Source organism: Denticeps clupeoides, unplaced genomic scaffold, assembly GCF_900700375.1.
Source record: "Denticeps clupeoides unplaced genomic scaffold, fDenClu1.1, whole genome shotgun sequence".
Classification (NCBI taxonomy): Eukaryota; Metazoa; Chordata; class Actinopteri; order Clupeiformes; family Denticipitidae; genus Denticeps; species Denticeps clupeoides.
In genome coordinates, this window is record NW_021629851.1 from 21615 (window position 1) to 46614 (window position 25000).

Sequence of the window (25000 nt, forward strand, 5' to 3'; positions counted from 1 at the left end):
ACAAAGAAACCTGAAGAGAAGTTTAAAAAAAAAAAAAAAAAGAGAAAAAAGGCGGGAAAACATATCAAAGAAAGAAAATACCCCTTAACTTACTTTAAAAAAAAAGTTAACAAAGTGATGTAAATACTTTCATTTTAAAAGTTTTACAATAGTTAAAGCTTACAGCACCTGGTATTCCCAGGTAGTCTCCCATCCAAGTACTAACCAGGCCCAAGCCTTCTTAGCTTCTGACATCAGACAAAATTGGGCAATCTTCAGCTGGCATGTCCGTACACAAACTCTGCTTGAAAATCTTGAACTTTAAACCAAAGGGGCTTGAACAGATATCAAAGAGTGAAAACTCCCGCTTTACTGTCAAATTATCATGGAGAAAAGGCAAAAAAAAGCTAACAAAGCCATGTAAATACTTTCATTTTAAAAGTTTTTCAATAGTTTAAGCTTACAGCACCTGGTATACCCAGGTAGTCTCCCATCCAAGTACAAACCAGGCCCAAGCTTTCTTAACTTCTGAGATCAGTCAAGATTGGGCATTCTTCAGCTGGTTTGTCTGTACACAAACTCAGCTTGAAAATCTTGAACTTTAAACCAAAGGGGCTTGAACACATATCAAAGAGTGAAAACTCCCGCTTTACTGTCAAATTATGATGCAGAAAAGGCAAAAAAGCTAACAAAGCCATGTAAATACTTTCATTTTAAAAGTTTTTCAATAGTTAAAGCTTACAGCACATGGCATTCCCATGTAGTCTCCCATCCAAGTACTAACCAGGCCCAAGCCTTCTTAGCTTCTGAGATCAGACAAGATTGGGCAATCTTCAGCTGTTTTAACCGTACACAAACTTTGCATGAAAATCTTGAACTTTAAGCCAAAGGGGCTTGAACACATATCAAAGAGTGAAAACTCCAGCTTTACTGTCAAATTATCATGGAAAAAAAAGGCAAAAAGTTGGAGTGGTAAGCTTTTATTTGCAATACAACAAATAAAGTGCACACCTGCTAGAGGCAATAAAATACTGGGTCGATGAATGGAGCGGATGGAGCAGGCCCTATTGCCGACTCCCTGTTCTAAAAATCCGCTTAATATGACATATCAGATATTAAACTGACATCAGGGTGCGTAGCACCTTAAGGCCGAGGGCTGGAAAACCCCACCTAATCGATTCAGCTCCACCCCACTCCATAGCCAAGCCTGTGAATGATCGTTGTAGAGCACGCACAGACAAAGAAACCTGAAGAGAAGTTTAAAAAAAAAAAAAAAAAGAGAAAAAAGGCGGGAAAACATATCAAAGAAAGAAAATACCCCTTAACTTACTTTAAAAAAAAAGTTAACAAAGTGATGTAAATACTTTCATTTTAAAAGTTTTACAATAGTTAAAGCTTACAGCACCTGGTATTCCCAGGTAGTCTCCCATCCAAGCACTAACCAGGCCCAAGCCTTCTTAGCTTCTGACATCAGACAAAATTGGGCAATCTTCAGCTGGCATGTCCGTACACAAACTCTGCTTGAAAATCTTGAACTTTAAACCAAAGGGGCTTGAACACATATCAAAGAGTGAAAACTCCCGCTTTACTGTCAAATTATCATGGAGAAAAGGCAAAAAAAGCTAACAAAGCCATGTAAATACTTTCATTTTAAAAGTTTTTCAATAGTTTAAGCTTACAGCACCTGGTATACCCAGGTAGTCTCCCATCCAAGTACAAACCAGGCCCAAGCTTTCTTAACTTCTGAGATCAGTCATGATTGGGCATTCTTCAGCTGGTTTGTCTGTACACAAACTCAGCTTGAAAATCTTGAACTTTAAACCAAAGGGGCTTGAACACATATCAAAGAGTGAAAACTCCCGCTTTACTGTCAAATTATGATGCAGAAAAGGCAAAAAAAGCTAACAAAGCCATGTAAATACTTTCATTTTAAAAGTTTTTCAATAGTTAAAGCTTACAGCACATGGCATTCCCATGTAGTCTCCCATCCAAGTACTAACCAGGCCCAAGCCTTCTTAGCTTCTGAGATCAGACAAGATTGGGCAATCTTCAGCTGTTTTAACCGTACACAAACTATGCATGAAAATCTTGAACTTTAAGCCAAAGGGGCTTGAACACATATCAAAGAGTGAAAACTCCAGCTTTACTGTCAAATTATCATGGAGAAAAGGCAAAAAGTTGGAGTGGTAAGCTTTTATTTGCAATACAACAAATAAAGTGCACACCTGCTAGAGGCAATAAAATACTGGGTCGATGAATGGAGCGGATGGAGCAGGCCCTATTGCCGACTCCCTGTTCTAAAAATCCGCTTAATATGACATATCAGATATTAAACTGACATCAGGGTGCGTAGCACCTTAAGGCCGAGGGCTGGAAAACCCCACCTAATCGATTCAGCTCCACCCCACTCCATAGCCAAGCCTGTGAATGATCGTTGTAGAGCATGCACAGACAAAGAAACCTGAAGAGAAGTTTAAAAAAAAAAAGAAAAAAGGCGGGAAAACATATCAAAGAAAGAAAATACCATTTAACTTACTTTAAAAAAAAGTTAACAAAGTGATGTAAATACTTTAATTTTAAAAGTTTTACAATAGTTAAAGCTTACAGCACATGGCATTCCCACGTAGTCTCCCATCCAAGTACTAACCAGGCCCAAGCCTTCTTAGCTTCTGAGATCAGACAAGACTGAGCAATCTTCAGCTGGCATGTCCGTAAGCAAACTCTGCTTGAAAATCTTGAACTTTAAACCAAAGGGGCTTGAACACATATCAAAGAGTGAAAACTCCCGCTTTACTGTCAAATTATGATGGAGAAAAGGCAAAAAAAGCTAACAAAGCCATGTAAATACTTTCATTTTAAAAGTTTTTCAATAGTTAAAGCTTACAGCACCTGGTATTCCCAGGTAGTCTCCCATCCAAGTACGAACCAGGCCCAAGCCTTCTTAGCTTTTAAGATCAGTCAAGATTAGGCATTCTTCAGCTAGTTTGTCCGTACACAAACTGCTTGAAAATCTTGAACTTTAAACCAAAGGGGCTTGAACACATATCAAAGAGTGAAAACTCCCGCTTTACTGTCAAATTATGATGGAGAAAAGGCAAAAAAAGCTAACAAAGCCACGTAAATACTTTCATTTTAAAAGTTTTTCAATAGTTAAAGCTTACAGCACCTGGTATTCCCACGTAGTCTCCCATCCAAGTACTAACCAGGCCCAAGCCTTCTTAGCTTCTGAGATCAGACAAGATTGGGCATTCTTCAGCTGGTTTGTCCGTACACAAACTCTGCTTGAAAATCTTGAACTTTAAACCAAAGGAGCTTGAACACATATCAGAGAGTGAAAACTCCCGCTTTACAGTCAAATTATGATGGAGAAAAGGCAAAAAAAGCTAATAAAGCCATGTAAATACTTTCATTTTAAAAGTTTTTCAATAGTTAAAGCTTACAGCACCTGGTATTCCCTGGTAGTCTCCCATCCAAGTACGAACCAGGCCCAAGCCTTCTTAGCTTCTGAGATCAGACAAGATTGGGCAATCTTCAGCTGGCATGTCCGTACACAAACTGCTTGAAAATCTTGAACTTTAAACCAAAGGGGCTTGAACACATATCAAAGAGTGAAAACTCCCATTTTACTGTCAAATTATGATGGAGAAAAGGCAAAAAAAGCTAACAAAGCCATGTAAATACTTTCATTTTAAAAGTTTTTCAATAGTTAAAGCTTACAGCACCTGGTATTCCCAGGTAGTCTCCCATCCAAGTACGAACCAGGCCCAAGCTTTCTTAGCTTCTGAGATCAGTCAAGATTGGGCATTCTTCAGCTGGTTTGTCCGTACACAAACTCTGCTTGAAAATCTTGAACTTTAAACCAAAGGGGCTTGAACACATATCAAAGAGTGAAAACTCCCGCTTTACTGTCAAATTATCATGGAGAAAAGGCAAAAAGTTGGAGTGGTAAGCTTTTATTCGCAATACAACAAATAAAGTGCACACCTTCTAGAGGCAATGCAATACTGGGTCGATGAATGGAGCGGATGGAGCAGGCCCTATTGCCGACTACCTGTTCTAAAAATCCGCTTAATATGACGTATCAGATATTAAACTGACATCAGGGTGCGTAGCACCTTAAGGCCGAAGGCTGGAAAACCCCACCTAATCGATTCAGCTCCACCCCACTCCATAGCCAAGCCTGATAATGATCGTTGTAGAGCACGCACAGACAAAGAAACCTGAAGAGAAGTTTAAAAAAAAAAAAAAGAAAAAAAGGCGGGCAAACATATCAAAGAAAGAAAATACCCCTTAAATTACTTTAAAAAAAAGTTAACAAAGTGATGTAAATACTTTCATTTAAAAGTTTTACAATAGTTAAAGCTTACAGCACCTGGCATTCCCACGTAGTCTCCCATCCAAGTACTAAACAGGCCCAAGCCTTCTTAACTTCTAAGATCAGACAAGATTGGGCAATCTTCAGCTGGCATGTCCGTAAGCAAACTCTGCATGAAAATCTTGGACTTTAAACAAAAGGGATTTGAAAACATTATAAAGTGCGAAAACTCCCGCTTTACCTCAAATTATGATGGAGAAAAGGCAAAAAAGCTAACAAAGCCATCTAAATACTTTCATTTTAAAAGTTTTACAATAGTTAATGCTTACAGCACCTGGTATTCCCAGGTAGTCTCCCATCCAAGTACTAACCAGGCCCAAGCCTTCTTAGCGTCTGAGATCAGACAAGATTGGGCATTTTTCAGCTGGTTTGTCCGTACACAAACTCTGCTTGAAAATCTTGAACTTTAAACCAAAGGGGCTTGAACACATATCAAAGAGTGAAAACTCCCGCTTTACTGTCAAATTATCATGGAGAAAAGGCAAAAAAAGCTAATAAAGCCTTGTAAATACTTTCATTTTAAAAGTTTTTCAATAGTTAAAGCTTACAGCACCTGGTATTCCCACGTAGTCTCCCATCCAAGTACTAACCAGGCCCAAGCCTTCTTAGCTTCTGAGATCAGACAAGATTGGGCATTCTTCAGCTGGTTTGTCCGTACACAAACACTGCTTGAAAATCTTGAACTTTAAACCAAAGGAGCTTGAACACATATCAGAGAGTGAAAACTCCCGCTTTACAGTCAAATTATGATGGAGAAAAGGCAAAAAAAGCTAACAAAGCCATGTAAATACTTTCATTTTAAAAGTTTTTCAATAGTTAAAGCTTACAGCACCTGGTATTCCCTGGTAGTCTCCCATCCAAGTACGAACCAGGCCCAAGCCTTCTTAGCTTCTGAGATCAGACAAGATTGGGCAATCTTCAGCTGGCATGTCCGTACACAAACTGCTTGAAAATCTTGAACTTTAAACCAAAGGGGCTTGAACACATATCAAAGAGTGAAAACTCCCATTTTACTGTCAAATTATGATGGAGAAAAGGCAAAAAAAGCTAACAAAGCCATGTAAATACTTTCATTTTAAAAGTTTTTCAATAGTTAAAGCTTAGAGCACCTGGTATTCCTAGGTAGTCTCCCATCCAAGTACGAACCAGGCCCAAGCCTTCTTAGCTTCTGAGATCAGTCAAGATTGGGCATTCTTCAGCTGGTTTGTCCGTACACAAACTCTACTAGAAAATCTTGAACTTTAAACCAAAGGGGCTTGAACACATATCAAAGAGTGAAAACTCCCGCTTTACTGTCAAATTATCATGGAGAAAAGGCAAAAAGTTGGAGTGGTAAGCTTTTATTCGCAATACAACAAATAAAGTGCACACCTTCTAGAGGCAATGCAATACTGGGTCGATGAATGGAGCGGATGGAGCAGGCCCTATTGCCGACTACCTGTTCCAAAAATCCGCTTAATATGACGTATCAGATATTAAACTGACATCAGGGTGCGTAGCACCTTAAGGCCGAAGGCTGGAAAACCCCACCTAATCGATTCAGCTCCACCCCACTCCATAGCCAAGCCTGATAATGATCGTTGTAGAGCACGCACAGACAAAGAAACCTGAAGAGAAGTTTAAAAAAAAAAAAAGAAAAAAGGCGGGCAAACATATCAAAGAAAGAAAATACCCCTTAAATTACTTTAAAAAAAAGTTAACAAAGTGATGTAAATACTTTCATTTAAAAGTTTTACAATAGTTAAAGCTTACAGCACCTTGCATTCCCACGTAGTCTCCCATCCAAGTACTAAACAGGCCCAAGCCTTCTTAACTTCTAAGATCAGACAAGATTGGGCAATCTTCAGCTGGCATGTCCGTAAGCAAACTCTGCATGAAAATCTTGGACTTTAAACAAAAGGGATTTGAAAACATTATAAAGTGCGAAAACTCCCGCTTTACCTCAAATTATGATGGAGAAAAGGCAAAAAAGCTAACAAAGCCATCTAAATACTTTCATTTTAAAAGTTTTACAATAGTTAATGCTTACAGCACCTGGTATTCCCAGGTAGTCTCCCATCCAAGTACTAACCAGGCCCAAGCCTTCTTAGCGTCTGAGATCAGACAAGATTGGGCATTTTTCAGCTGGTTTGTCCGTACACAAACTCTGCTTGAAAATCTTGAACTTTAAACCAAAGGGGCTTGAACACATATCAAAGAGTGAAAACTCCCGCTTTACTGTCAAATTATCATGGAGAAAAGGCAAAAAAAGCTAATAAAGCCTTGTAAATACTTTCATTTTAAAAGTTTTTCAATAGTTAAAGCTTACAGCACCTGGTATTCCCACGTAGTCTCCCATCCAAGTACTAACCAGGCCCAAGCCTTCTTAGCTTCTGAGATCAGACAAGATTGGGCATTCTTCAGCTGGTTTGTCCGTACACAAACTCTGCTTGAAAATCTTGAACTTTAAACCAAAGGAGCTTGAACACATATCAGAGAGTGAAAACTCCCGCTTTACAGTCAAATTATGATGGAGAAAAGGCAAAAAAAGCTAACAAAGCCATGTAAATACTTTCATTTTAAAAGTTTTTCAATAGTTAAAGCTTACAGCACCTGGTATTCCCTGGTAGTCTCCCATCCAAGTACGAACCAGGCCCAAGCCTTCTTAGCTTCTGAGATCAGACAAGATTGGGCAATCTTCAGCTGGCATGTCCGTACACAAACTGCTTGAAAATCTTGAACTTTAAACCAAAGGGGCTTGAACACATATCAAAGAGTGAAAACTCCCATTTTACTGTCAAATTATGATGGAGAAAAGGCAAAAAAAGCTAACAAAGCCATGTAAATACTTTCATTTTAAAAGTTTTTCAATAGTTAAAGCTTAGAGCACCTGGTATTCCTAGGTAGTCTCCCATCCAAGTACGAACCAGGCCCAAGCCTTCTTAGCTTCTGAGATCAGTCAAGATTGGGCATTCTTCAGCTGGTTTGTCCGTACACAAACTCTACTAGAAAATCTTGAACTTTAAACCAAAGGGGCTTGAACACATATCAAAGAGTGAAAACTCCCGCTTTACTGTCAAATTATCATGGAGAAAAGGCAAAAAGTTGGAGTGGTAAGCTTTTATTCGCAATACAACAAATAAAGTGCACACCTTCTAGAGGCAATGCAATACTGGGTCGATGAATGGAGCGGATGGAGCAGGCCCTATTGCCGACTACCTGTTCCAAAAATCCGCTTAATATGACGTATCAGATATTAAACTGACATCAGGGTGCGTAGCACCTTAAGGCCGAAGGCTGGAAAACCCCACTTAATCGATTCAGCTCCACCCCACTCCATAGCCAAGCCTGATAATGATCGTTGTAGAGCACGCACAGACAAAGAAACCTGAAGAGAAGTTTAAAAAAAAAAAAAAGAAAAAAGGCGGGCAAACATATCAAAGAAAGAAAATACCCCTTAAATTACTTTAAAAAAAAGTTAACAAAGTGATGTAAATACTTTCATTTAAAAGTTTTACAATAGTTAAAGCTTACAGCACCTGGCATTCCCACGTAGTCTCCCATCCAAGTACTAAACAGGCCCAAGCCTTCTTAACTTCTAAGATCAGACAAGATTGGGCAATCTTCAGCTGGCATGTCCGTAAGCAAACTCTGCATGAAAATCTTGGACTTTAAACAAAAGGGATTTGAAAACATTATAAAGTGCGAAAACTCCCGCTTTACCTCAAATTATGATGGAGAAAAGGCAAAAAAGCTAACAAAGCCATCTAAATACTTTCATTTTAAAAGTTTTACAATAGTTAATGCTTACAGCACCTGGTATTCCCAGGTAGTCTCCCATCCAAGTACTAACCAGGCCCAAGCCTTCTTAGCGTCTGAGATCAGACAAGATTGGGCATTTTTCAGCTGGTTTGTCCGTACACAAACTCTGCTTGAAAATCTTGAACTTTAAACCAAAGGGGCTTGAACACATATCAAAGAGTGAAAACTCCCGCTTTACTGTCAAATTATCATGGAGAAAAGGCAAAAAAAGCTAATAAAGCCTTGTAAATACTTTCATTTTAAAAGTTTTTCAATAGTTAAAGCTTACAGCACATGGTTTTCCCATGTAGTCTCCCATCCAAGTACTAACCATGCCCAAGTCTTCTTAGCTTCTGAGATCAGACAAGATTGGACAATCTTCAGCTGGCATGTCCGTACACAAACTCTGCTTGAAAATCTTAAACTTTAAACCAAAGGGGCTTGAACACATATCAAAGAGTGAAAACTCCCACTTTACTGTCAAATTATGATGGAGAAAAGGCAAAAAAAGCTAACAAAGCCACGTAAATACTTTCATTTTAAAAGTTTTTCAATAGTTAAAGCTTACAGCACCTGGTATTCCCAGGTAGTCTCCCATCCAAGTACTAACCAGGCCCAAGCCTTCTTAGCTTCTGAGATCAGACAAGATTGGGCATTCTTCAGCTGGTTTGTCTGTACAGAAACTATGCTTGAAAATCTTGAACTTTAAGCCAAATGGGCTTGAACACATATCAAAGAGTGAAAACTCCCGCTTTACTGTCAAATTATCATGGAGAAAAGGCAAAAAGTTGGAGTGGTAAGCTTTTATTTGCAATACAACAAATAAAGTGCACACCTGCTAGAGGCAATGCAATACTGGGTCGATGAATGGAGCGGATGGAGCAGGCCCTATTGCCGACTACCTGTTCCAAAAATCCGCTTAATATGACGTATCAGATATTAAACTGACATCAGGGTGCGTAGCACCTTAAGGCCGAGGGTTGGAAAACCCCACCTAATCGATTCAGCTCCACCCTACTCCATAGCCAAGCCTGTGAATGATCGTTGTAGAGCACGCACAGACAAAGAAACCTGAAGAGAAGTTTAAAAAAAAAAGAAAAAAGGCGGGAAAACATATCAAAGAAAGAAAATACCATTTAACTTACTTTAAAAAAAAGTTAACAAAGTGATGTAAATACTTTAATTTTAAAAGTTTTACAATAGTTAAAGCTTACAGCACATGGCATTCCCACGTAGTCTCCCATCCAAGTACTAACCAGGCCCAAGCCTTCTTAGCTTCTGAGATCAGACAAGACTGAGCAATCTTCAGCTGGCATGTCCGTAAGCAAACTCTGCTTGAAAATCTTGAACTTTAAACCAAAGGGGCTTGAACACATATCAAAGAGTGAAAACTCCCGCTTTACTGTCAAATTATGATGGAGAAAAGGCAAAAAAAGCTAACAAAGCCATGTAAATACTTTCATTTTAAAAGTTTTTCAATAGTTAAAGCTTACAGCACCTGGTATTCCCAGGTAGTCTCCCATCCAAGTACGAACCAGGCCCAAGCCTTCTTAGCTTTTAAGATCAGTCAAGATTAGGCATTCTTCAGCTAGTTTGTCCGTACACAAACTGCTTGAAAATCTTGAACTTTAAACCAAAGGGGCTTGAACACATATCAAAGACTGAAAACTCCCGCTTTACTGTCAAATTATGATGGAGAAAAGGCAAAAAAAGCTAACAAAGCCACGTAAATACTTTCATTTTAAAAGTTTTTCAATAGTTAAAGCTTACAGCACCTGGTATTCCCACGTAGTCTCCCATCCAAGTACTAACCAGGCCCAAGCCTTCTTAGCTTCTGAGATCAGACAAGATTGGGCATTCTTCAGCTGGTTTGTCCGTACACAAACTCTGCTTGAAAATCTTGAACTTTAAACCAAAGGAGCTTGAACACATATCAGAGAGTGAAAACTCCCGCTTTACAGTCAAATTATGATGGAGAAAAGGCAAAAAAAGCTAACAAAGCCATGTAAATACTTTCATTTTAAAAGTTTTTCAATAGTTAAAGCTTACAGCACCTGGTATTCCCTGGTAGTCTCCCATCCAAGTACGAACCAGGCCCAAGCCTTCTTAGCTTCTGAGATCAGACAAGATTGGGCAATCTTCAGCTGGCATGTCCGTACACAAACTGCTTGAAAATCTTGAACTTTAAACCAAAGGGGCTTGAACACATATCAAAGAGTGAAAACTCCCATTTTACTATCAAATTATGATGGAGAAAAGGCAAAAAAAGCTAACAAAGCCATGTAAATACTTTCATTTTAAAAGTTTTTCAATAGTTAAAGCTTAGAGCACCTGGTATTCCTAGGTAGTCTCCCATCCAAGTACGAACCAGGCCCAAGCCTTCTTAGCTTCTGAGATCAGTCAAGATTGGGCATTCTTCAGCTGGTTTGTCCGTACACAAACTCTACTAGAAAATCTTGAACTTTAAACCAAAGGGGCTTGAACACATATCAAAGAGTGAAAACTCCCGCTTTACTGTCAAATTATCATGGAGAAAAGGCAAAAAGTTGGAGTGGTAAGCTTTTATTCGCAATACAACAAATAAAGTGCACACCTTCTAGAGGCAATGCAATACTGGGTCGATGAATGGAGCGGATGGAGCAGGCCCTATTGCCGACTACCTGTTCCAAAAATCCGCTTAATATGACGTATCAGATATTAAACTGACATCAGGGTGCGTAGCACCTTAAGGCCGAAGGCTGGAAAACCCCACCTAATCGATTCAGCTCCACCCCACTCCATAGCCAAGCCTGATAATGATCGTTGTAGAGCACGCACAGACAAAGAAACCTGAAGAGAAGTTTAAAAAAAAAAAAAAGAAAAAAGGCGGGCAAACATATCAAAGAAAGAAAATACCCCTTAAATTACTTTAAAAAAAAGTTAACAAAGTGATGTAAATACTTTCATTTAAAAGTTTTACAATAGTTAAAGCTTACAGCACCTGGCATTCCCACGTAGTCTCCCATCCAAGTACTAAACAGGCCCAAGCCTTCTTAACTTCTAAGATCAGACAAGATTGGGCAATCTTCAGCTGGCATGTCCGTAAGCAAACTCTGCATGAAAATCTTGGACTTTAAACAAAAGGGATTTGAAAACATTATAAAGTGCGAAAACTCCCGCTTTACCTCAAATTATGATGGAGAAAAGGCAAAAAAGCTAACAAAGCCATCTAAATACTTTCATTTTAAAAGTTTTACAATAGTTAATGCTTACAGCACCTGGTATTCCCAGGTAGTCTCCCATCCAAGTACTAACCAGGCCCAAGCCTTCTTAGCGTCTGAGATCAGACAAGATTGGGCATTTTTCAGCTGGTTTGTCCGTACACAAACTCTGCTTGAAAATCTTGAACTTTAAACCAAAGGGGCTTGAACACATATCAAAGAGTGAAAACTCCCGCTTTACTGTCAAATTATGATGGAGAAACGGCAAAAAAAGCTAACAAAGCAATGTAAATACTTTCATTTTAAAAGTTTTACAATAGTTAAAGCTTACAGCACCTGGCATTCCCACGTAGTCTCCCATCCAAGTACTAAACAGGCCCAAGCCTTCTTAACTTCTAAGATCAGACAAGATTGGGCAATCTTCAGCTGGCATGTCCGTAAGCAAACTCTGCATGAAAATCTTGGACTTTAAACAAAAGGGATTTGAAAACATTATAAAGTGCGAAAACTCCCGCTTTACCTCAAATTATGATGGAGAAAAGGCAAAAAAGCTAACAAAGCCATCTAAATACTTTCATTTTAAAAGTTTTACAATAGTTAATGCTTACAGCACCTGGTATTCCCAGGTAGTCTCCCATCCAAGTACTAACCAGGCCCAAGCCTTCTTAGCGTCTGAGATCAGACAAGATTGGGCATTTTTCAGCTGGTTTGTCCGTACACAAACTCTGCTTGAAAATCTTGAACTTTAAACCAAAGGGGCTTGAACACATATCAAAGAGTGAAAACTCCCGCTTTACTGTCAAATTATGATGGAGAAACGGCAAAAAAAGCTAACAAAGCAATGTAAATACTTTCATTTTAAAAGTTTTTCAATAGTTAAAGCTCACAGCACCTGGTATTCCCATGTAGTCTCCCATCCAAGTACTAACCAGGCCCAAGCCTTCTTAGCTTCTGAGATCAGACAAGATTGGGCAATCTTCAGCTGTTTTAACCATACACAAACTCTGCTTGAAAATCTTGAACTTTAAACCAAAGGGGCTTGAACACTTATCAAAGAGTGAAAACTCCCGCTTTACTGTCAAATTATGATGGAGAAAAGGCAAGAAGTTGGAGTGGTAAGCTTTTATTCGCAATACAACAAATAAAGTGCACACCTTCTAGAGGCAATGCAATACTGGGTCGATGAATGGAGCAGATGGAGCAGACCCTATTGCCGACTCCCTGTTCTAAAAATCCGCTTAATATGACGTATCAGATATTAAACTCACATCAGGGTGCGTAGCACCTTAAGGCCGAAGGCTGGAAAACCCCACCTAATCGATTCAGCTCCACCCCACTCCATAGCCAAGCCTGTGAATGATCGTTGTAGAGCACGCACAGACAAAGAATCCTGAAGAGAAGTTTAAAAAAAAAAGAAAAAAGGCGGTAAAACATATCAAAGAAAGAGAATACCCCTTAACTTACTTTAAAAAAAAGTTAACAAAATGATGTAAATACTTTCATTTTAAAAGTTTTACAATAGTTAAAGCTTACAGCACCTGGTATTCCCACATAGCCTCCCATCCAAGTACTAACCAGGCCCAAGCCTCCTTAGCTTCTGAGAACAGACAAGATGGGGCAATCTTCAGCTGGCATGTCCGTACACAAATTCTGCTTGTAAATCTTGAACTTTAAAACAAAGGAGCTTGAACACATATCAAAGAGTGAAAACTCCCGCTTTACTGTCAAATTATGATGGAGAAAAGGCAAAAAAAGCTAACAAAGCGATGTAAATACTTTCATTATAAATGTTCTTCAATAGTTAATGCTTACAGCACCTGGTATTCCCAGGTAGTCTCCCATCCAAGTACTAACCAGGCCCAAGCCTTCTTAGCTTCTGAGATCAGACAAGATTGGGCATTCTTCAGCTGGTTTGTCCGTACACAAACTCTGCTTGAAAATCTTGAACTTTAAACCAAAGGAGCTTGAACACATATCAGAGAGTGAAAACTCCCGCTTTACAGTCAAATTATGATGGAGAAAAGGCAAAAAAAGCTAACAAAGCCATGTAAATACTTTCATTTTAAAAGTTTTTCAATAGTTAAAGCTTACAGCACCTGGTATTCCCTGGTAGTCTCCCATCCAAGTACGAACCAGGCCCAAGCCTTCTTAGCTTCTGAGATCAGACAAGATTGGGCAATCTTCAGCTGGCATGTCCGTACACAAACTGCTTGAAAATCTTGAACTTTAAACCAAAGGGGCTTGAACACATATCAAAGAGTGAAAACTCCCATTTTACTGTCAAATTATGATGGAGAAAAGGCAAAAAAAGCTAACAAAGCCATGTAAATACTTTCATTTTAAAAGTTTTTCAATAGTTAAAGCTTATAGCACCTGGTATTCCTAGGTAGTCTCCCATCCAAGTACGAACCAGGCCCAAGCCTTCTTAGCTTCTGAGATCAGTCAAGATTGGGCATTCTTCAGCTGGTTTGTCCGTACACAAACTCTACTAGAAAATCTTGAACTTTAAACCAAAGGGGCTTGAACACATATCAAAGAGTGAAAACTCCCGCTTTACTGTCAAATTATCATGGAGAAAAGGCAAAAAGTTGGAGTGGTAAGCTTTTATTCGCAATACAACAAATAAAGTGCACACCTTCTAGAGGCAATGCAATACTGGGTCGATGAATGGAGCGGATGGAGCAGGCCCTATTGCCGACTACCTGTTCCAAAAATCCGCTTAATATGACGTATCAGATATTAAACTGACATCAGGGTGCGTAGCACCTTAAGGCCGAAGGCTGGAAAACCCCACCTAATCGATTCAGCTCCACCCCACTCCATAGCCAAGCCTGATAATGATCGTTGTAGAGCACGCACAGACAAAGAAACCTGAAGAGAAGTTTAAAAAAAAAAAAAAGAAAAAAGGCGGGCAAACATATCAAAGAAAGAAAATACCCCTTAAATTACTTTAAAAAAAAGTTAACAAAGTGATGTAAATACTTTCATTTAAAAGTTTTACAATAGTTAAAGCTTACAGCACCTGGCATTCCCACGTAGTCTCCCATCCAAGTACTAAACAGGCCCAAGCCTTCTTAACTTCTAAGATCAGACAAGATTGGGCAATCTTCAGCTGGCATGTCCGTAAGCAAACTCTGCATGAAAATCTTGGACTTTAAACAAAAGGGATTTGAAAACATTATAAAGTGCGAAAACTCCCGCTTTACCTCAAATTATGATGGAGAAAAGGCAAAAAAGCTAACAAAGCCATCTAAATACTTTCATTTTAAAAGTTTTACAATAGTTAATGCTTACAGCACCTGGTATTCCCAGGTAGTCTCCCATCCAAGTACTAACCAGGCCCAAGCCTTCTTAGCGTCTGAGATCAGACAAGATTGGGCATTTTTCAGCTGGTTTGTCCGTACACAAACTCTGCTTGAAAATCTTGAACTTTAAACCAAAGGGGCTTGAACACATATCAAAGAGTGAAAACTCCCGCTTTACTGTCAAATTATGATGGAGAAACGGCAAAAAAAGCTAACAAAGCAATGTAAATACTTTCATTTTAAAAGTTTTTCAATAGTTAAAGCTCACAGCACCTGGTATTGCCATGTAGTCTCCCATCCAAGTACTAACCAGGCCCAAGCCTTCTTAGCTTCTGAGATCAGACAAGATTGGGCAATCTTCAGCTGTTTTAACCATACACAAACTCTGCTTGAAAATCTTGAACTTTAAACCAAAGGGGCTTGAACACTTATCAAAGAGTGAAAACTCCCGCTTTACTGTCAAATTATGATGGAGAAAAGGCAAGAAGTTGGAGTGGTAAGCTTTTATTCGCAATACAACAAATAAAGTGCACACCTTCTAGAGGCAATGCAATACTGGGTCGATGAATGGAGCAGATGGAGCAGACCCTATTGCCGACTCCCTGTTCTAAAAATCCGCTTAATATGACGTATCAGATATTAAACTCACATCAGGGTGCGTAGCACCTTAAGGCCGAAGGCTGGAAAACCCCACCTAATCGATTCAGCTCCACCCCACTCCATAGCCAAGCCTGTGAATGATCGTTGTAGAGCACGCACAGACAAAGAATCCTGAAGAGAAGTTTAAAAAAAAAAGAAAAAAGGCGGTAAAACATATCAAAGAAAGAGAATACCCCTTAACTTACTTTAAAAAAAAGTTAACAAAATGATGTAAATACTTTCATTTTAAAAGTTTTACAATAGTTAAAGCTTACAGCACCTGGTATTCCCACATAGCCTCCCATCCAAGTACTAACCAGGCCCAAGCCTCCTTAGCTTCTGAGAACAGACAAGATGGGGCAATCTTCAGCTGGCATGTCCGTACACAAATTCTGCTTGTAAATCTTGAACTTTAAAACAAAGGAGCTTGAACACATATCAAAGAGTGAAAACTCCCGCTTTACTGTCAAATTATGATGGAGAAAAGGCAAAAAAAGCTAACAAAGCGATGTAAATACTTTCATTATAAATGTTCTTCAATAGTTAATGCTTACAGCACCTGGTATTCCCAGGTAGTCTCCCATCCAAGTACTAACCAGGCCCAAGCCTTCTTAGCTTCTGAGATCAGACAAGATTGGGCATTTTTCAGCTGGTTTGTCCATACACAAACTCTGCTTGAAAATCTTGACCTTTAAACCAAAGGGGCTTGAACACATATCAAAGAGTGAAAACTCCCGCTTTACTGTCAAATTATGATGGAGAAAAGGCAAAAAAAGCTAACAAAGCCACATAAATACTTTCATTTTAAAAGTTTTTCAATAGTTAAAGCTTACATCACATGGCATTCCCATGGAGTCTCCCATCCAAGTACTAACCAGGCCCAAGCTTTCTTAGCTTCTGAGATCAGACAAGATTGGGCATTCTTCAGCTGGTTTGTCCGTACACAAACTCTGCTTGAAAATCTTGAACTTTAAACCAAAGGGGCTTGAACACTTATCAAAGAGTGAAAACTCCCGCTTTACTGTCAAATTATCATGGAGAAAAGGCAAAAAGTTGGAGTGGTAAGCTTTTATTCGCAAAAAAAAAAAAAATCAAGATTTTCAAGCAGAGTTTGTGTACGGACATGCCAGCTGAAGATTGCCCAATCTTGTCTGATGTCAGAAGCTAAGAAGGCTTGGGCCTGGTTAGTGCTTGGATGGGAGACTACCTGGGAATACCAGGTGCTGTAAGCTTTAACTATTGTAAAACTTTTAAAATGAAAGTATTTTCATCACTTTGTTAACTTTTTTTAAAGTAAGTTAAGGGGTATTTTCTTTCTTTGATATGTTTTCCCGCCTTTTTTCTCTTTTTTTTTTTTTTTTTTTTTTTTTAAACTTCTCTTCAGGTTTCTTTGTCTGTGCGTGCTCTACAACGATCATTCACAGGCTTGGCTATGGAGTGGGGTGGAGCTGAATCGATTAGGTGGGGTTTTCCAGCCCTCGGCCTTAAGGTGCTACGCACCCTGATGTCAGTTTAATATCTGATACGTCATATTAAGCGGATTTTTAGAACAGGGAGTCGGCAATAGGGCCTGGGTATGAGGTCCTGGGTATGAGGTCCTGGGTTCAATCCCCAGCATTTCCATGGTGACATCCCTTTAGGGGCAGTGGTGGCCTAGGGGTTAAGGAAGCGGCCCCGTAATCAGAAGGTTGCCGGTTCGAATCCCGATCCGCCAAGGTACCACTGAGGTGCCACTGAGCAAAGCACCATCCCCACACACTGCTCCCCGGGCGCCGGTCATGGCTGCCCACTGCTCATTCAGGGTGATGGGTTAAATGCAGAGGACAAATTTCACTGTGTGCACCGTGTGCTGTGCTGCTGTGTATCACATGTGACAATCACTTCACTATTTAATTTTTAAATAGAAGTTGTTTTTCTTTTGCATTATAATACTGACTCCCAGCAAAGCATCAAGCAGCTATGCAAGTGGCTGTCATCGCTTTGTTTCGTAAAACACAGCACTGTCCATATTAATCCTGTAAAGTGCAATCAGTCTCCGCTCTGAAGTGATCTTAAATGAAACACAAAAGGTCAAGCAATCTAGTTTTGTTTTTTTAAATTCTCTGTGCATTATTTTTTCTTTATTATTCAAAGCAGTTTTCATAGACATTCAGGAGGATAGAAAAACGTTTGGTCTTAGTTTGAGAATCTTTTTGAACCAACTGTGGCATAACCAAGTTTCTGTAGTGTAGTGGTTATCACGTTCGCCTCACACGCGAAAGGTCCTCGGTTCGAAACCGGGCAGAAACAACTTTTTTTTTTGTTTTGCACAAGGAGGCTTATGAAGATATTTTGGTTTTGAGTGATTGCAAATTGAAACAAAGCATGCTGGTCTGGCTTTAATCTGGGCAAAAATGACATCATGTCTTCTGAGTACATTGACAAGTTGTTTTTCCAAAACTGTAAACAAAGACCAAAAAACGGTATGTTTCTGCCCGGTTTCGAACCGAGGACCTCTCGCGTGTAAAGCGAATGTGATGACCACTACACTACAGAAACTCACAAGTCCATTGTCTGTTGGAATCACGTTTACCAGGTGCTCTAAAATGTATCCTTGCCACACAACTAATCTTGTTTATTTAATGACCTTGTGCTAACACTTGAATTCAGTTGAAACAATGAACAATAAGCAAGTTACCTTTGTGGTTTATTTCATTTGGATATTTTTCTTTAAGGACTGGATATTTGAGGCCCCAAACAAGTTTGATCCTGTTTTTACCAGTTCTATAGAGAACCTGTGCTGTCATGTCAAGTTTCTATGGTGTAGTGGTTATCACGTTCGCCTAACACGTGAAAGGTCCTCGGTTCGATAGAAACCGAAACAGAAGTTGTTTTTCTTTCGCAAAATAATACTGACTCCCAGCAAAGCATCAAGCAGCTATGCAAGTGGCTGTCATTGCTTTGTTTCGTAAAACACAGCACTGTCCATATTAATCCTGTAAAGTGCAATCAGTCTGCGCTCTGAAGTGATCTTAAATGAAACACAAAAGGTGAAGCAAACTAGTTTTGTTTTTTGAAATTCTATGGACATTATTTTTTCTTTATTATTCAAAGCAATTTTCATAGACATTCAGGAGGATAGAAGAGATGTTGCAAAAACGTTGGGTCTTAGTTTGAGAATATTTTTGAATCTATTGTGCCATATGCAAGTTGCTATATTGTAGTGGTTATCACGTTCGCTTCACACGCGAAAAATCCTCGGTTCGAAACCGGGCAGAAACTGCTTTTGTTTTTTTGTTTTGCACAAGGAGGCTTAAGAAGATATTTTGGTTTTTGAGTGATTGCAAATTGTAACAAAGTATGCTGGTCTGGCTTTAATCTGGGCAAAAATGACATCATGTCTTCTGAGTACGTTGACAAGTTGTTTTTCCAAAACTGTAAACAAAGACCAACAAATGACCTTGTGCTAACACCTGAATTCAGTTGAAACAATGAACAATAAGCAAGTTACCTTTCTGGTTTATTTCATTTGGATATTTTTCTTTAAGGACTGGATATTTTAGGCCCCAAATAAGTTTGATCCTGTTTTTACCAGTTCTATAGAGAACCTGTGCTGGCATGTCAAGTTTCTGTGGTGTAGTGGTTATCGCGTTCGCCTAACACGCAAAAGGTCCTTGGTTTGATACCGAGCAAAAACAGATGTTGTTTTGCTTTTGCATTATAATACTGACTCCCAGCAAAGCATCAAGCAGCTATGCAAGTGGCTGTCATTGCTTTGTTTTGTAAAACACAACACTGTCCATATTAATCCTGTAGAGTACAATGAGTCTACGCTCTGAAGTGATCTTAACTTACTTGGACTTTAAACAAAAGGGCTTTGAAAACATTATAAAGAGTAGAAAAAACTCTTAACTTACTTTGAAAAAGGCTAACAAAGCGATGTAAATACTTTCATTTTAAAAAGTTTTTTAATAGTTAAAGCTTACAGCACCTGGTACTCCCAGGTAGTCTCCCATCCAATCACTAAACAGGCCCAAGCCTTCTAAGCTTCCGAGATCAGACGAGATCGGGCGTTCTTCAGCTGGTATGGCCGTAAGCAAACTCTGCATGAAAATCTTGAACTTTAAACCAAAGGGGCTTGAAAACATATCAAAGAGTGAAAACTCCTGCTTTACTGTCAAATTATGATGGAGAAAAGGCAAAAAGTTGGAGTGGTAAACTTTTATTTGCAACACAACAAATAAATTGCACACCTTCCAGAGGCAATGCAATACTGGGTCGATGAATGGGGCGGATGGAGCAGGCCCTTTTGCCGACTCCCTGTTCTAAAAATCCGCTTAATATGACGTATCAGATATTAAATTGACATCAGGGTGCGTAGCACCTTAAGGCCGAGGGCCGGACAACCCCACCTAATCCATTCAGCTCCACCTCACTCCATAGCCAGTGAATGATCGTTGTAGAGCACGCACAGACACCGAAACCTGAAGAGAAGTTTAAAAAAAAAAATTTTTAAAAAGGCGGGAAAAAGTATCAAAGAGAGAAAAAAAACCCTTAACTTACCTTGAAAAAAGCTAACAAAGCCATGTAAATACTTTTATTTTAAAAAGTTTTTCAATAGTTAAAGCATACAGCACCTGGTATTCCCAGGTAGTCTCCCATCCAAGTACTAACCAGGCCCAAGCCTTCTTAGCATCCAAGATCAGACGAGATCGGGCGTTCTTCAGCTGGTATGGCCATAAGCAAACTCTGCTTGAAAATCTTAAACTTTAAATTAAAGGGCTTTGAAAACATTATAAAGAGTGAAAAAAACTCTTAACTTACTTTGAAAAAAGCTAACAAAGCGATGTAAATACTTTCATTTAAAAAAGTTTTTCAATAGTTAAAGCTTACAGCACCTGGTATTTCCAGGCAGTCTCCCATCCAAGTACTAACCAGGCCCAAGCCTTCTTAGCTTCCGAGATCAGACGAGATCGGGTGTTCTAAAGCTGGTATGGCCGTAAGCAAACTCTGTATGAAAATCTTGGACTTTAAACCAGAGGCGCTTGAAAACATATCAGAGAGTGAAAACTCCCGCTTTACTGTCAAATTATGATGGAGAAAAGGCAAAGAGTTGGAGTGGTAAGCTTTTATTTGCAACCAGTGTTGTTTTCTTCAACGATGACGATGACGAAATCATTTCGTTGACGTCACTTTTTTTCATGACGATAACGAGACGGTGAAGAGATAAACACTGCTCTTTGATGACTAAAACATGACGAGACGTGTGTGAGTTTTCGTTGACGAGACGAGAATGGACGAACATGTTAGTGGGTGGTCTGTCAAACGTTTAAAATGCATGATATTTCTGCTTATTGTGCGTGTCAATTAAGGGTGTACTCACACTAGGCGGTGCCCGTGCCCGAGTGCGTTTGACCACCAAAGCGCGGTTCGTTGGACTAGCGTGAGTTCTCCGAGCCGTGCCCGGGCGCGGTTCGTTTAGCCGGCCCTGGCCCAGTTGGAAGAGGTGCGGTTCAGTTGGACTCAGGCGCAGTTCGCATGAAGTGTGAGAGCTAACCGCGCTGAAGCACAGAACAGTACGCGTGATGTCACGTTTTTGCGATGTTCCAAAACAAACATGGCAGGGAAAGGGTCGCTTTGGTCTACTGCAGAGGTGCAATGTTTGTTGGAAATTTGGGCAGATGAGAGCATACAACAACAGCTGGACAAAACGCATAAAACTCCGATATATTTCGCAAAATCCGGGATTATCTTCTTCATACGACTGCAAGAAAACTTTCGTGTAGCAACAGACTGTGAGAGGGCTGTGGACCACCATGGACCAAACGACTCAGTAGTAGCCACAAATTGACCAGAGCGATGGACTCCATTGCGATCAGCGAGAGCGCCGCTCTTTCGGTTTATCCTGAAACCCCACCCACCATAATGACGTAAGCGTGCTCCGGCACGAATGCTGAAAGCATATGTGAGAGCATGCCAGAGGGTGAGTGGAGAGGGGGGACAGTCGTACTCGGGCCCGATTCACGGCAGCCGTGCCTAGTGTGAGTACACCCTAAAACCTAAAAAGTATCTGTTGCTGCATTCTATCCTTGTTTGGTCACGCCCATCACCTGGCATGCAGCGCGCAACGTGCTCAACACGTCACACTGTTGTCGCTCATCACAGACAATTGACCACAATGGCGGCAGTTTCAACACAGAGGCTTGGCGGTCGCAAACGTAGAGACGACATATGGGTGTATTTTAAATATAACCCAGCAGATAATAAAACAGAGTGTATTGTGAAGGAAGACGGTGACAAATGTGGCTACAAAGTAGGCGGAAAAAATACGACCAACCTTAAGCGGCACCTGAAGGCTCACCACAAGGATATTTTTTCTAAGGTAAGTTACAAGTGCTCTTAACACATCGTATAGCCTACGTAACGTTACAATGTTACTCGACAATCGGCTCGTGATAAATTTCATAGTAAACTTATACATTTGTTTTTCCACATACTCCTGCCGCAAATGGGCTGCTAACTTCAGGCTAAAGTTAGCTTTTGTTATGCTAACGTCAGTTCATTGTGTGTGTGTGTTACTTTAGCAGCATGTTTAGCCATGTTTACATTCAGTGACGGTGTGGTCATCTCTTTGTGTGTCTATGTTCTGTCAGCGTGTAACTTGATAAACAGGTCGAGTTATTGTTATATGTAGAGTCTGCTAGCTTCAGTCTAAAAGCCACAAGTGACGCTCTACAGGCCTAACCATGACATGTGCGCTCACAGTAAAGTTACACACACACAGTACAGATACATTATAATTTGGCTGCTGCTCAGAATGAAAGTACAGAAAGTTTTAGTACAGGGCCAGTTAATAAGCTAGGTATTTTTGTTTTGCTGGTTTGAGACTTGAGAGAGAGTGAGAGTTAAGACTATTCTATTTTCTTAACATGGTAGTATTTTGAGTATTTTTCATAGTATTTTAAGTATTTTTATGGTATACCTACATTTGATTGTTTTGTATTCACCTGTAAACCTTTACAGGATGTGTCCGTTGTATACAGAGATAGAGTAATTGTATCCCTCTTTGTTTTTTCCTCAACCAGATCCCAGAGACCAGAACTCCTAAACAGAAACCTGGTGGTCCAAAGAACAACAGCGCACAGTCATCTATCCCAGCAGCCTTCGCCGCAGCATCCAAATATAAGTCAGACTCCCTGGAACAACGTGCCAAAGAACAGGCGATCGCTCTTTGGATTGGGCGTACTGGTCTATCTGCTTGCACAGTTGAGGATGAAGATTTCATCCTCATTATGGAGAACTTTGATAAGAGGCTGACCATACCCAAAAGAACCCAAAAGTTTGCTGTTAATTAACAATTTCAGAATGTCAGTCACATCGAGTTATGCTAGGTTATAGCAACTTAGAGCTTTTGTTTATTGTATTGCATGGTGTTGTTCATGGCAATTTTACTAAATTTCCTATATAAGATAAATAAAATGTCTTTTTCTCTGTGTTTTTGTTTTATCTAGGTTTGGACACATAAATAGGACTCCCTGTGTTGTACACACACTGCAACTCATGGTGAACATCATCCAGAAAGATGCAAGTGTCAGCCGACTGCTGGGCAAAGTTAGAGCACTCGTCAAGCTCTTCCGCAAGTCATCAGTGGCAACTGAGCGACTGCTGCAGCTGTGTCAACTAACTCTGGTCAAAGACTGCCCTACTAGATGGTCCAGCACATATCTGATGATATCACGGCTTCTTCAAATCAAGGACTCAGTAGTTCAAGTTGCAGATGGGATGAGCTGGGACTATCTACTGCCAAGTGAGTGGCAGAGGCTGACTGCTCTAAGAGATTTACTCCTCCCCTTCACTGAGCATACCCAGAGCGACACACAGACTTTATCCCTTGTTGTGCCTGCCCTTCTGGACCTGCAGGGTCATCTGTCTGAGTTCCCCAATGCCGAGGGTTCTAGCTTCAAGGACCTAGCTTCCCTGGCAAAGAAGATGAAGGCAAACATGGACAAGCGGTTAAGCTGCTTTCTTGATCACACTAACTTTTTTCACCCCTCACTGCTGCTGCATGCTTTCTCGACCCAACAGTTTCACCTGAAACACTCCTTGAAAATGATGATCAGCAAATTACAGTGCTTCTGGAAAAAGCAGAAGAGTATATTGCTCAGTTGGTGCCACCAGTTGTACGGGAAGAGGAGGTTGAAGATGTGAAGCCAGAGGAGGAAGAAAAGGAATCAAAAAAGGGACCACAAAGAAAGCGGCCCAGATTCAAATTCTTGTCAAAAGCAAGCCGGCCATCCAGGTCTAGATGCTCAAAGCCATGTGTCAAGGAGGAAATAAAGAAATTCAAGGAGCAGCTGTCACAGCCTACAAACAAAGAGACTGCCCTTGAATTTTGGGCTGCACAGGGAGATTCTGTTTATCCAAGCCTAAAACCTATCGCCTTAGATCTTCTGGCCATGCCAGCATCTCAAGCATTTGCTGAGAGAGTGTTTAGCATTACAGGTGACCTCACTCATGGCCGTCGAAACAGAGCAAGAGCCATTTTAGAGCGAAGCGCTTTTCTGAAACTAAATCGAGGTCAGTAGGCTAATTTTGCTAAGAGCAAGCTGTTACTATAATTAGTACAGTTACAGATATGTGATTGTGATATTCTGTTTGTTCTTGTGAGACGGACCCTCCTCTGCTGTTGTTGTTGTTATTGTTGTTGTTTTTATTAAGAACATGCTTGTTTCATAATTTCAAGTATGTATAACTGGTATAACTTACAACCTACCTCACTGTACCTCAGGAATCTTTCATTCTTTTATTACATTGTTTGCACAAGTTAAACATAGAGTGGTGTTTGTATGATGTTTGTTTTTACAAATAATATGCATCTTAATTGCACTGGCAGACAAGGCCAAGTTGAGCATATGTGTTCCTCATCCATCACATCCATTTTGGGCATGTGTATGTTCATTGCACTTAAGCAAATTCTGTGAAATAAAGCCACAATTGTTGAAGTAGAATGTTTTTGTTTTTGGCTTTTTTGGAGTAATTAACATTAATTCCACTGTTACCACTTTATCTGTGTGTAATGCACAATCATTAGATCAGAAAGTATTTGCAGTTGGGTGGAAACCTTATACATCTAAAACCATTCCTTTATTATTCTAATTATTGGTGAAAATAGCTGATCTGCAAGCCCACAATGTGTTGAACTTATAGATCTGCTGCTATTTTCACAACTTATCTGTGACACTGCCCAGCAGCAATCCCCAATACTTATTGACCTAAATTAATTTGTTAAAAGACTATTTTTTTCCTATTTTTCGACTAAAACTGGACTAAAACTATCACATATAGAAGTGACTAAAATTTGACTAAACCTAATAAGCATTTTAGTCCAAAAGACTAAGACATACTAAATCTAAAATGGTTGTCAAAAACAACACTGTTTGCAACACAACAAATAAAGTGCACACCTTCCAGAGGCAATGCAATACTGGGTGGATGCATGGAGTCGATGGAGCAGGCCCTTGTGCCGACTCCCTGTTCTAAAAATCCGCTTAATATGACGTATCAGATATTAAACTAACATCAGGGTGCATCGCGCCTTAAGGCCGAGGGCAGGACAACCCCACCTAATCGATTCAGCTCCACCCCACTCCATAGCCAAGCCTGTGAATGATTGTTGTAGAGCACGCACAAACACAGAAACCTGAAGAGAAGTTTATAAAAAAAAAAGAAAAAAGGTGGGAAAA

The 25000-nt window shown here is 39.9% G+C and overlaps 4 non-coding genes and 21 pseudogenes across 4 annotated transcripts; 2 read left to right on the plus strand and 23 right to left on the minus strand.

The window, feature by feature from the left end:
* Positions 1-3133: 3133 nt before the first annotated feature.
* On the minus strand, positions 3134-3252 carry LOC114775969 (uncharacterized; annotated as a pseudogene).
* Positions 3253-4339: 1087 nt separating this feature from the next.
* On the minus strand, positions 4340-4458 carry LOC114775955 (uncharacterized; annotated as a pseudogene).
* Positions 4459-4616: 158 nt separating this feature from the next.
* LOC114775975 (uncharacterized) lies at positions 4617-4735 on the minus strand (annotated as a pseudogene).
* A 160-nt stretch (positions 4736-4895) lies between these two features.
* On the minus strand, positions 4896-5014 carry LOC114775970 (uncharacterized; annotated as a pseudogene).
* A 1085-nt stretch (positions 5015-6099) lies between these two features.
* LOC114775960 (uncharacterized) lies at positions 6100-6218 on the minus strand (annotated as a pseudogene).
* Positions 6219-6376: 158 nt separating this feature from the next.
* On the minus strand, positions 6377-6495 carry LOC114775976 (uncharacterized; annotated as a pseudogene).
* A 160-nt stretch (positions 6496-6655) lies between these two features.
* On the minus strand, positions 6656-6774 carry LOC114775971 (uncharacterized; annotated as a pseudogene).
* A 1086-nt stretch (positions 6775-7860) lies between these two features.
* Positions 7861-7979, minus strand: LOC114775956 (uncharacterized; annotated as a pseudogene).
* Positions 7980-8137: 158 nt separating this feature from the next.
* LOC114775977 (uncharacterized) lies at positions 8138-8256 on the minus strand (annotated as a pseudogene).
* Positions 8257-9897: 1641 nt separating this feature from the next.
* Positions 9898-10016, minus strand: LOC114775972 (uncharacterized; annotated as a pseudogene).
* A 1086-nt stretch (positions 10017-11102) lies between these two features.
* On the minus strand, positions 11103-11221 carry LOC114775957 (uncharacterized; annotated as a pseudogene).
* A 158-nt stretch (positions 11222-11379) lies between these two features.
* On the minus strand, positions 11380-11498 carry LOC114775978 (uncharacterized; annotated as a pseudogene).
* A 160-nt stretch (positions 11499-11658) lies between these two features.
* On the minus strand, positions 11659-11777 carry LOC114775958 (uncharacterized; annotated as a pseudogene).
* A 158-nt stretch (positions 11778-11935) lies between these two features.
* Positions 11936-12054, minus strand: LOC114775979 (uncharacterized; annotated as a pseudogene).
* A 1085-nt stretch (positions 12055-13139) lies between these two features.
* On the minus strand, positions 13140-13258 carry LOC114775967 (uncharacterized; annotated as a pseudogene).
* Positions 13259-14344: 1086 nt separating this feature from the next.
* On the minus strand, positions 14345-14463 carry LOC114775959 (uncharacterized; annotated as a pseudogene).
* A 158-nt stretch (positions 14464-14621) lies between these two features.
* On the minus strand, positions 14622-14740 carry LOC114775980 (uncharacterized; annotated as a pseudogene).
* A 1085-nt stretch (positions 14741-15825) lies between these two features.
* On the minus strand, positions 15826-15944 carry LOC114775965 (uncharacterized; annotated as a pseudogene).
* Positions 15945-17494: 1550 nt separating this feature from the next.
* On the plus strand, positions 17495-17567 carry trnav-cac (transfer RNA valine (anticodon CAC)). The gene has a single exon. It is a non-coding gene; the product is annotated as a tRNA-Val (tRNA).
* Positions 17568-17743: 176 nt separating this feature from the next.
* trnav-uac (transfer RNA valine (anticodon UAC)) lies at positions 17744-17816 on the minus strand. Its single transcript has one exon. It is a non-coding gene; the product is annotated as a tRNA-Val (tRNA).
* A 1066-nt stretch (positions 17817-18882) lies between these two features.
* Positions 18883-18955, plus strand: trnav-aac (transfer RNA valine (anticodon AAC)). Its single transcript has one exon. It is a non-coding gene; the product is annotated as a tRNA-Val (tRNA).
* A 281-nt stretch (positions 18956-19236) lies between these two features.
* LOC114775982 (uncharacterized) lies at positions 19237-19355 on the minus strand (annotated as a pseudogene).
* A 527-nt stretch (positions 19356-19882) lies between these two features.
* Positions 19883-20001, minus strand: LOC114775981 (uncharacterized; annotated as a pseudogene).
* Positions 20002-20143: 142 nt separating this feature from the next.
* On the minus strand, positions 20144-20262 carry LOC114775949 (5S ribosomal RNA). Its single transcript, XR_003745345.1, has one exon. It is a non-coding gene; the product is annotated as a 5S ribosomal RNA (ribosomal RNA).
* A 4446-nt stretch (positions 20263-24708) lies between these two features.
* LOC114775953 (uncharacterized) lies at positions 24709-24869 on the minus strand (annotated as a pseudogene).
* Between the last annotated feature and the right edge of the window lie 131 nt (positions 24870-25000).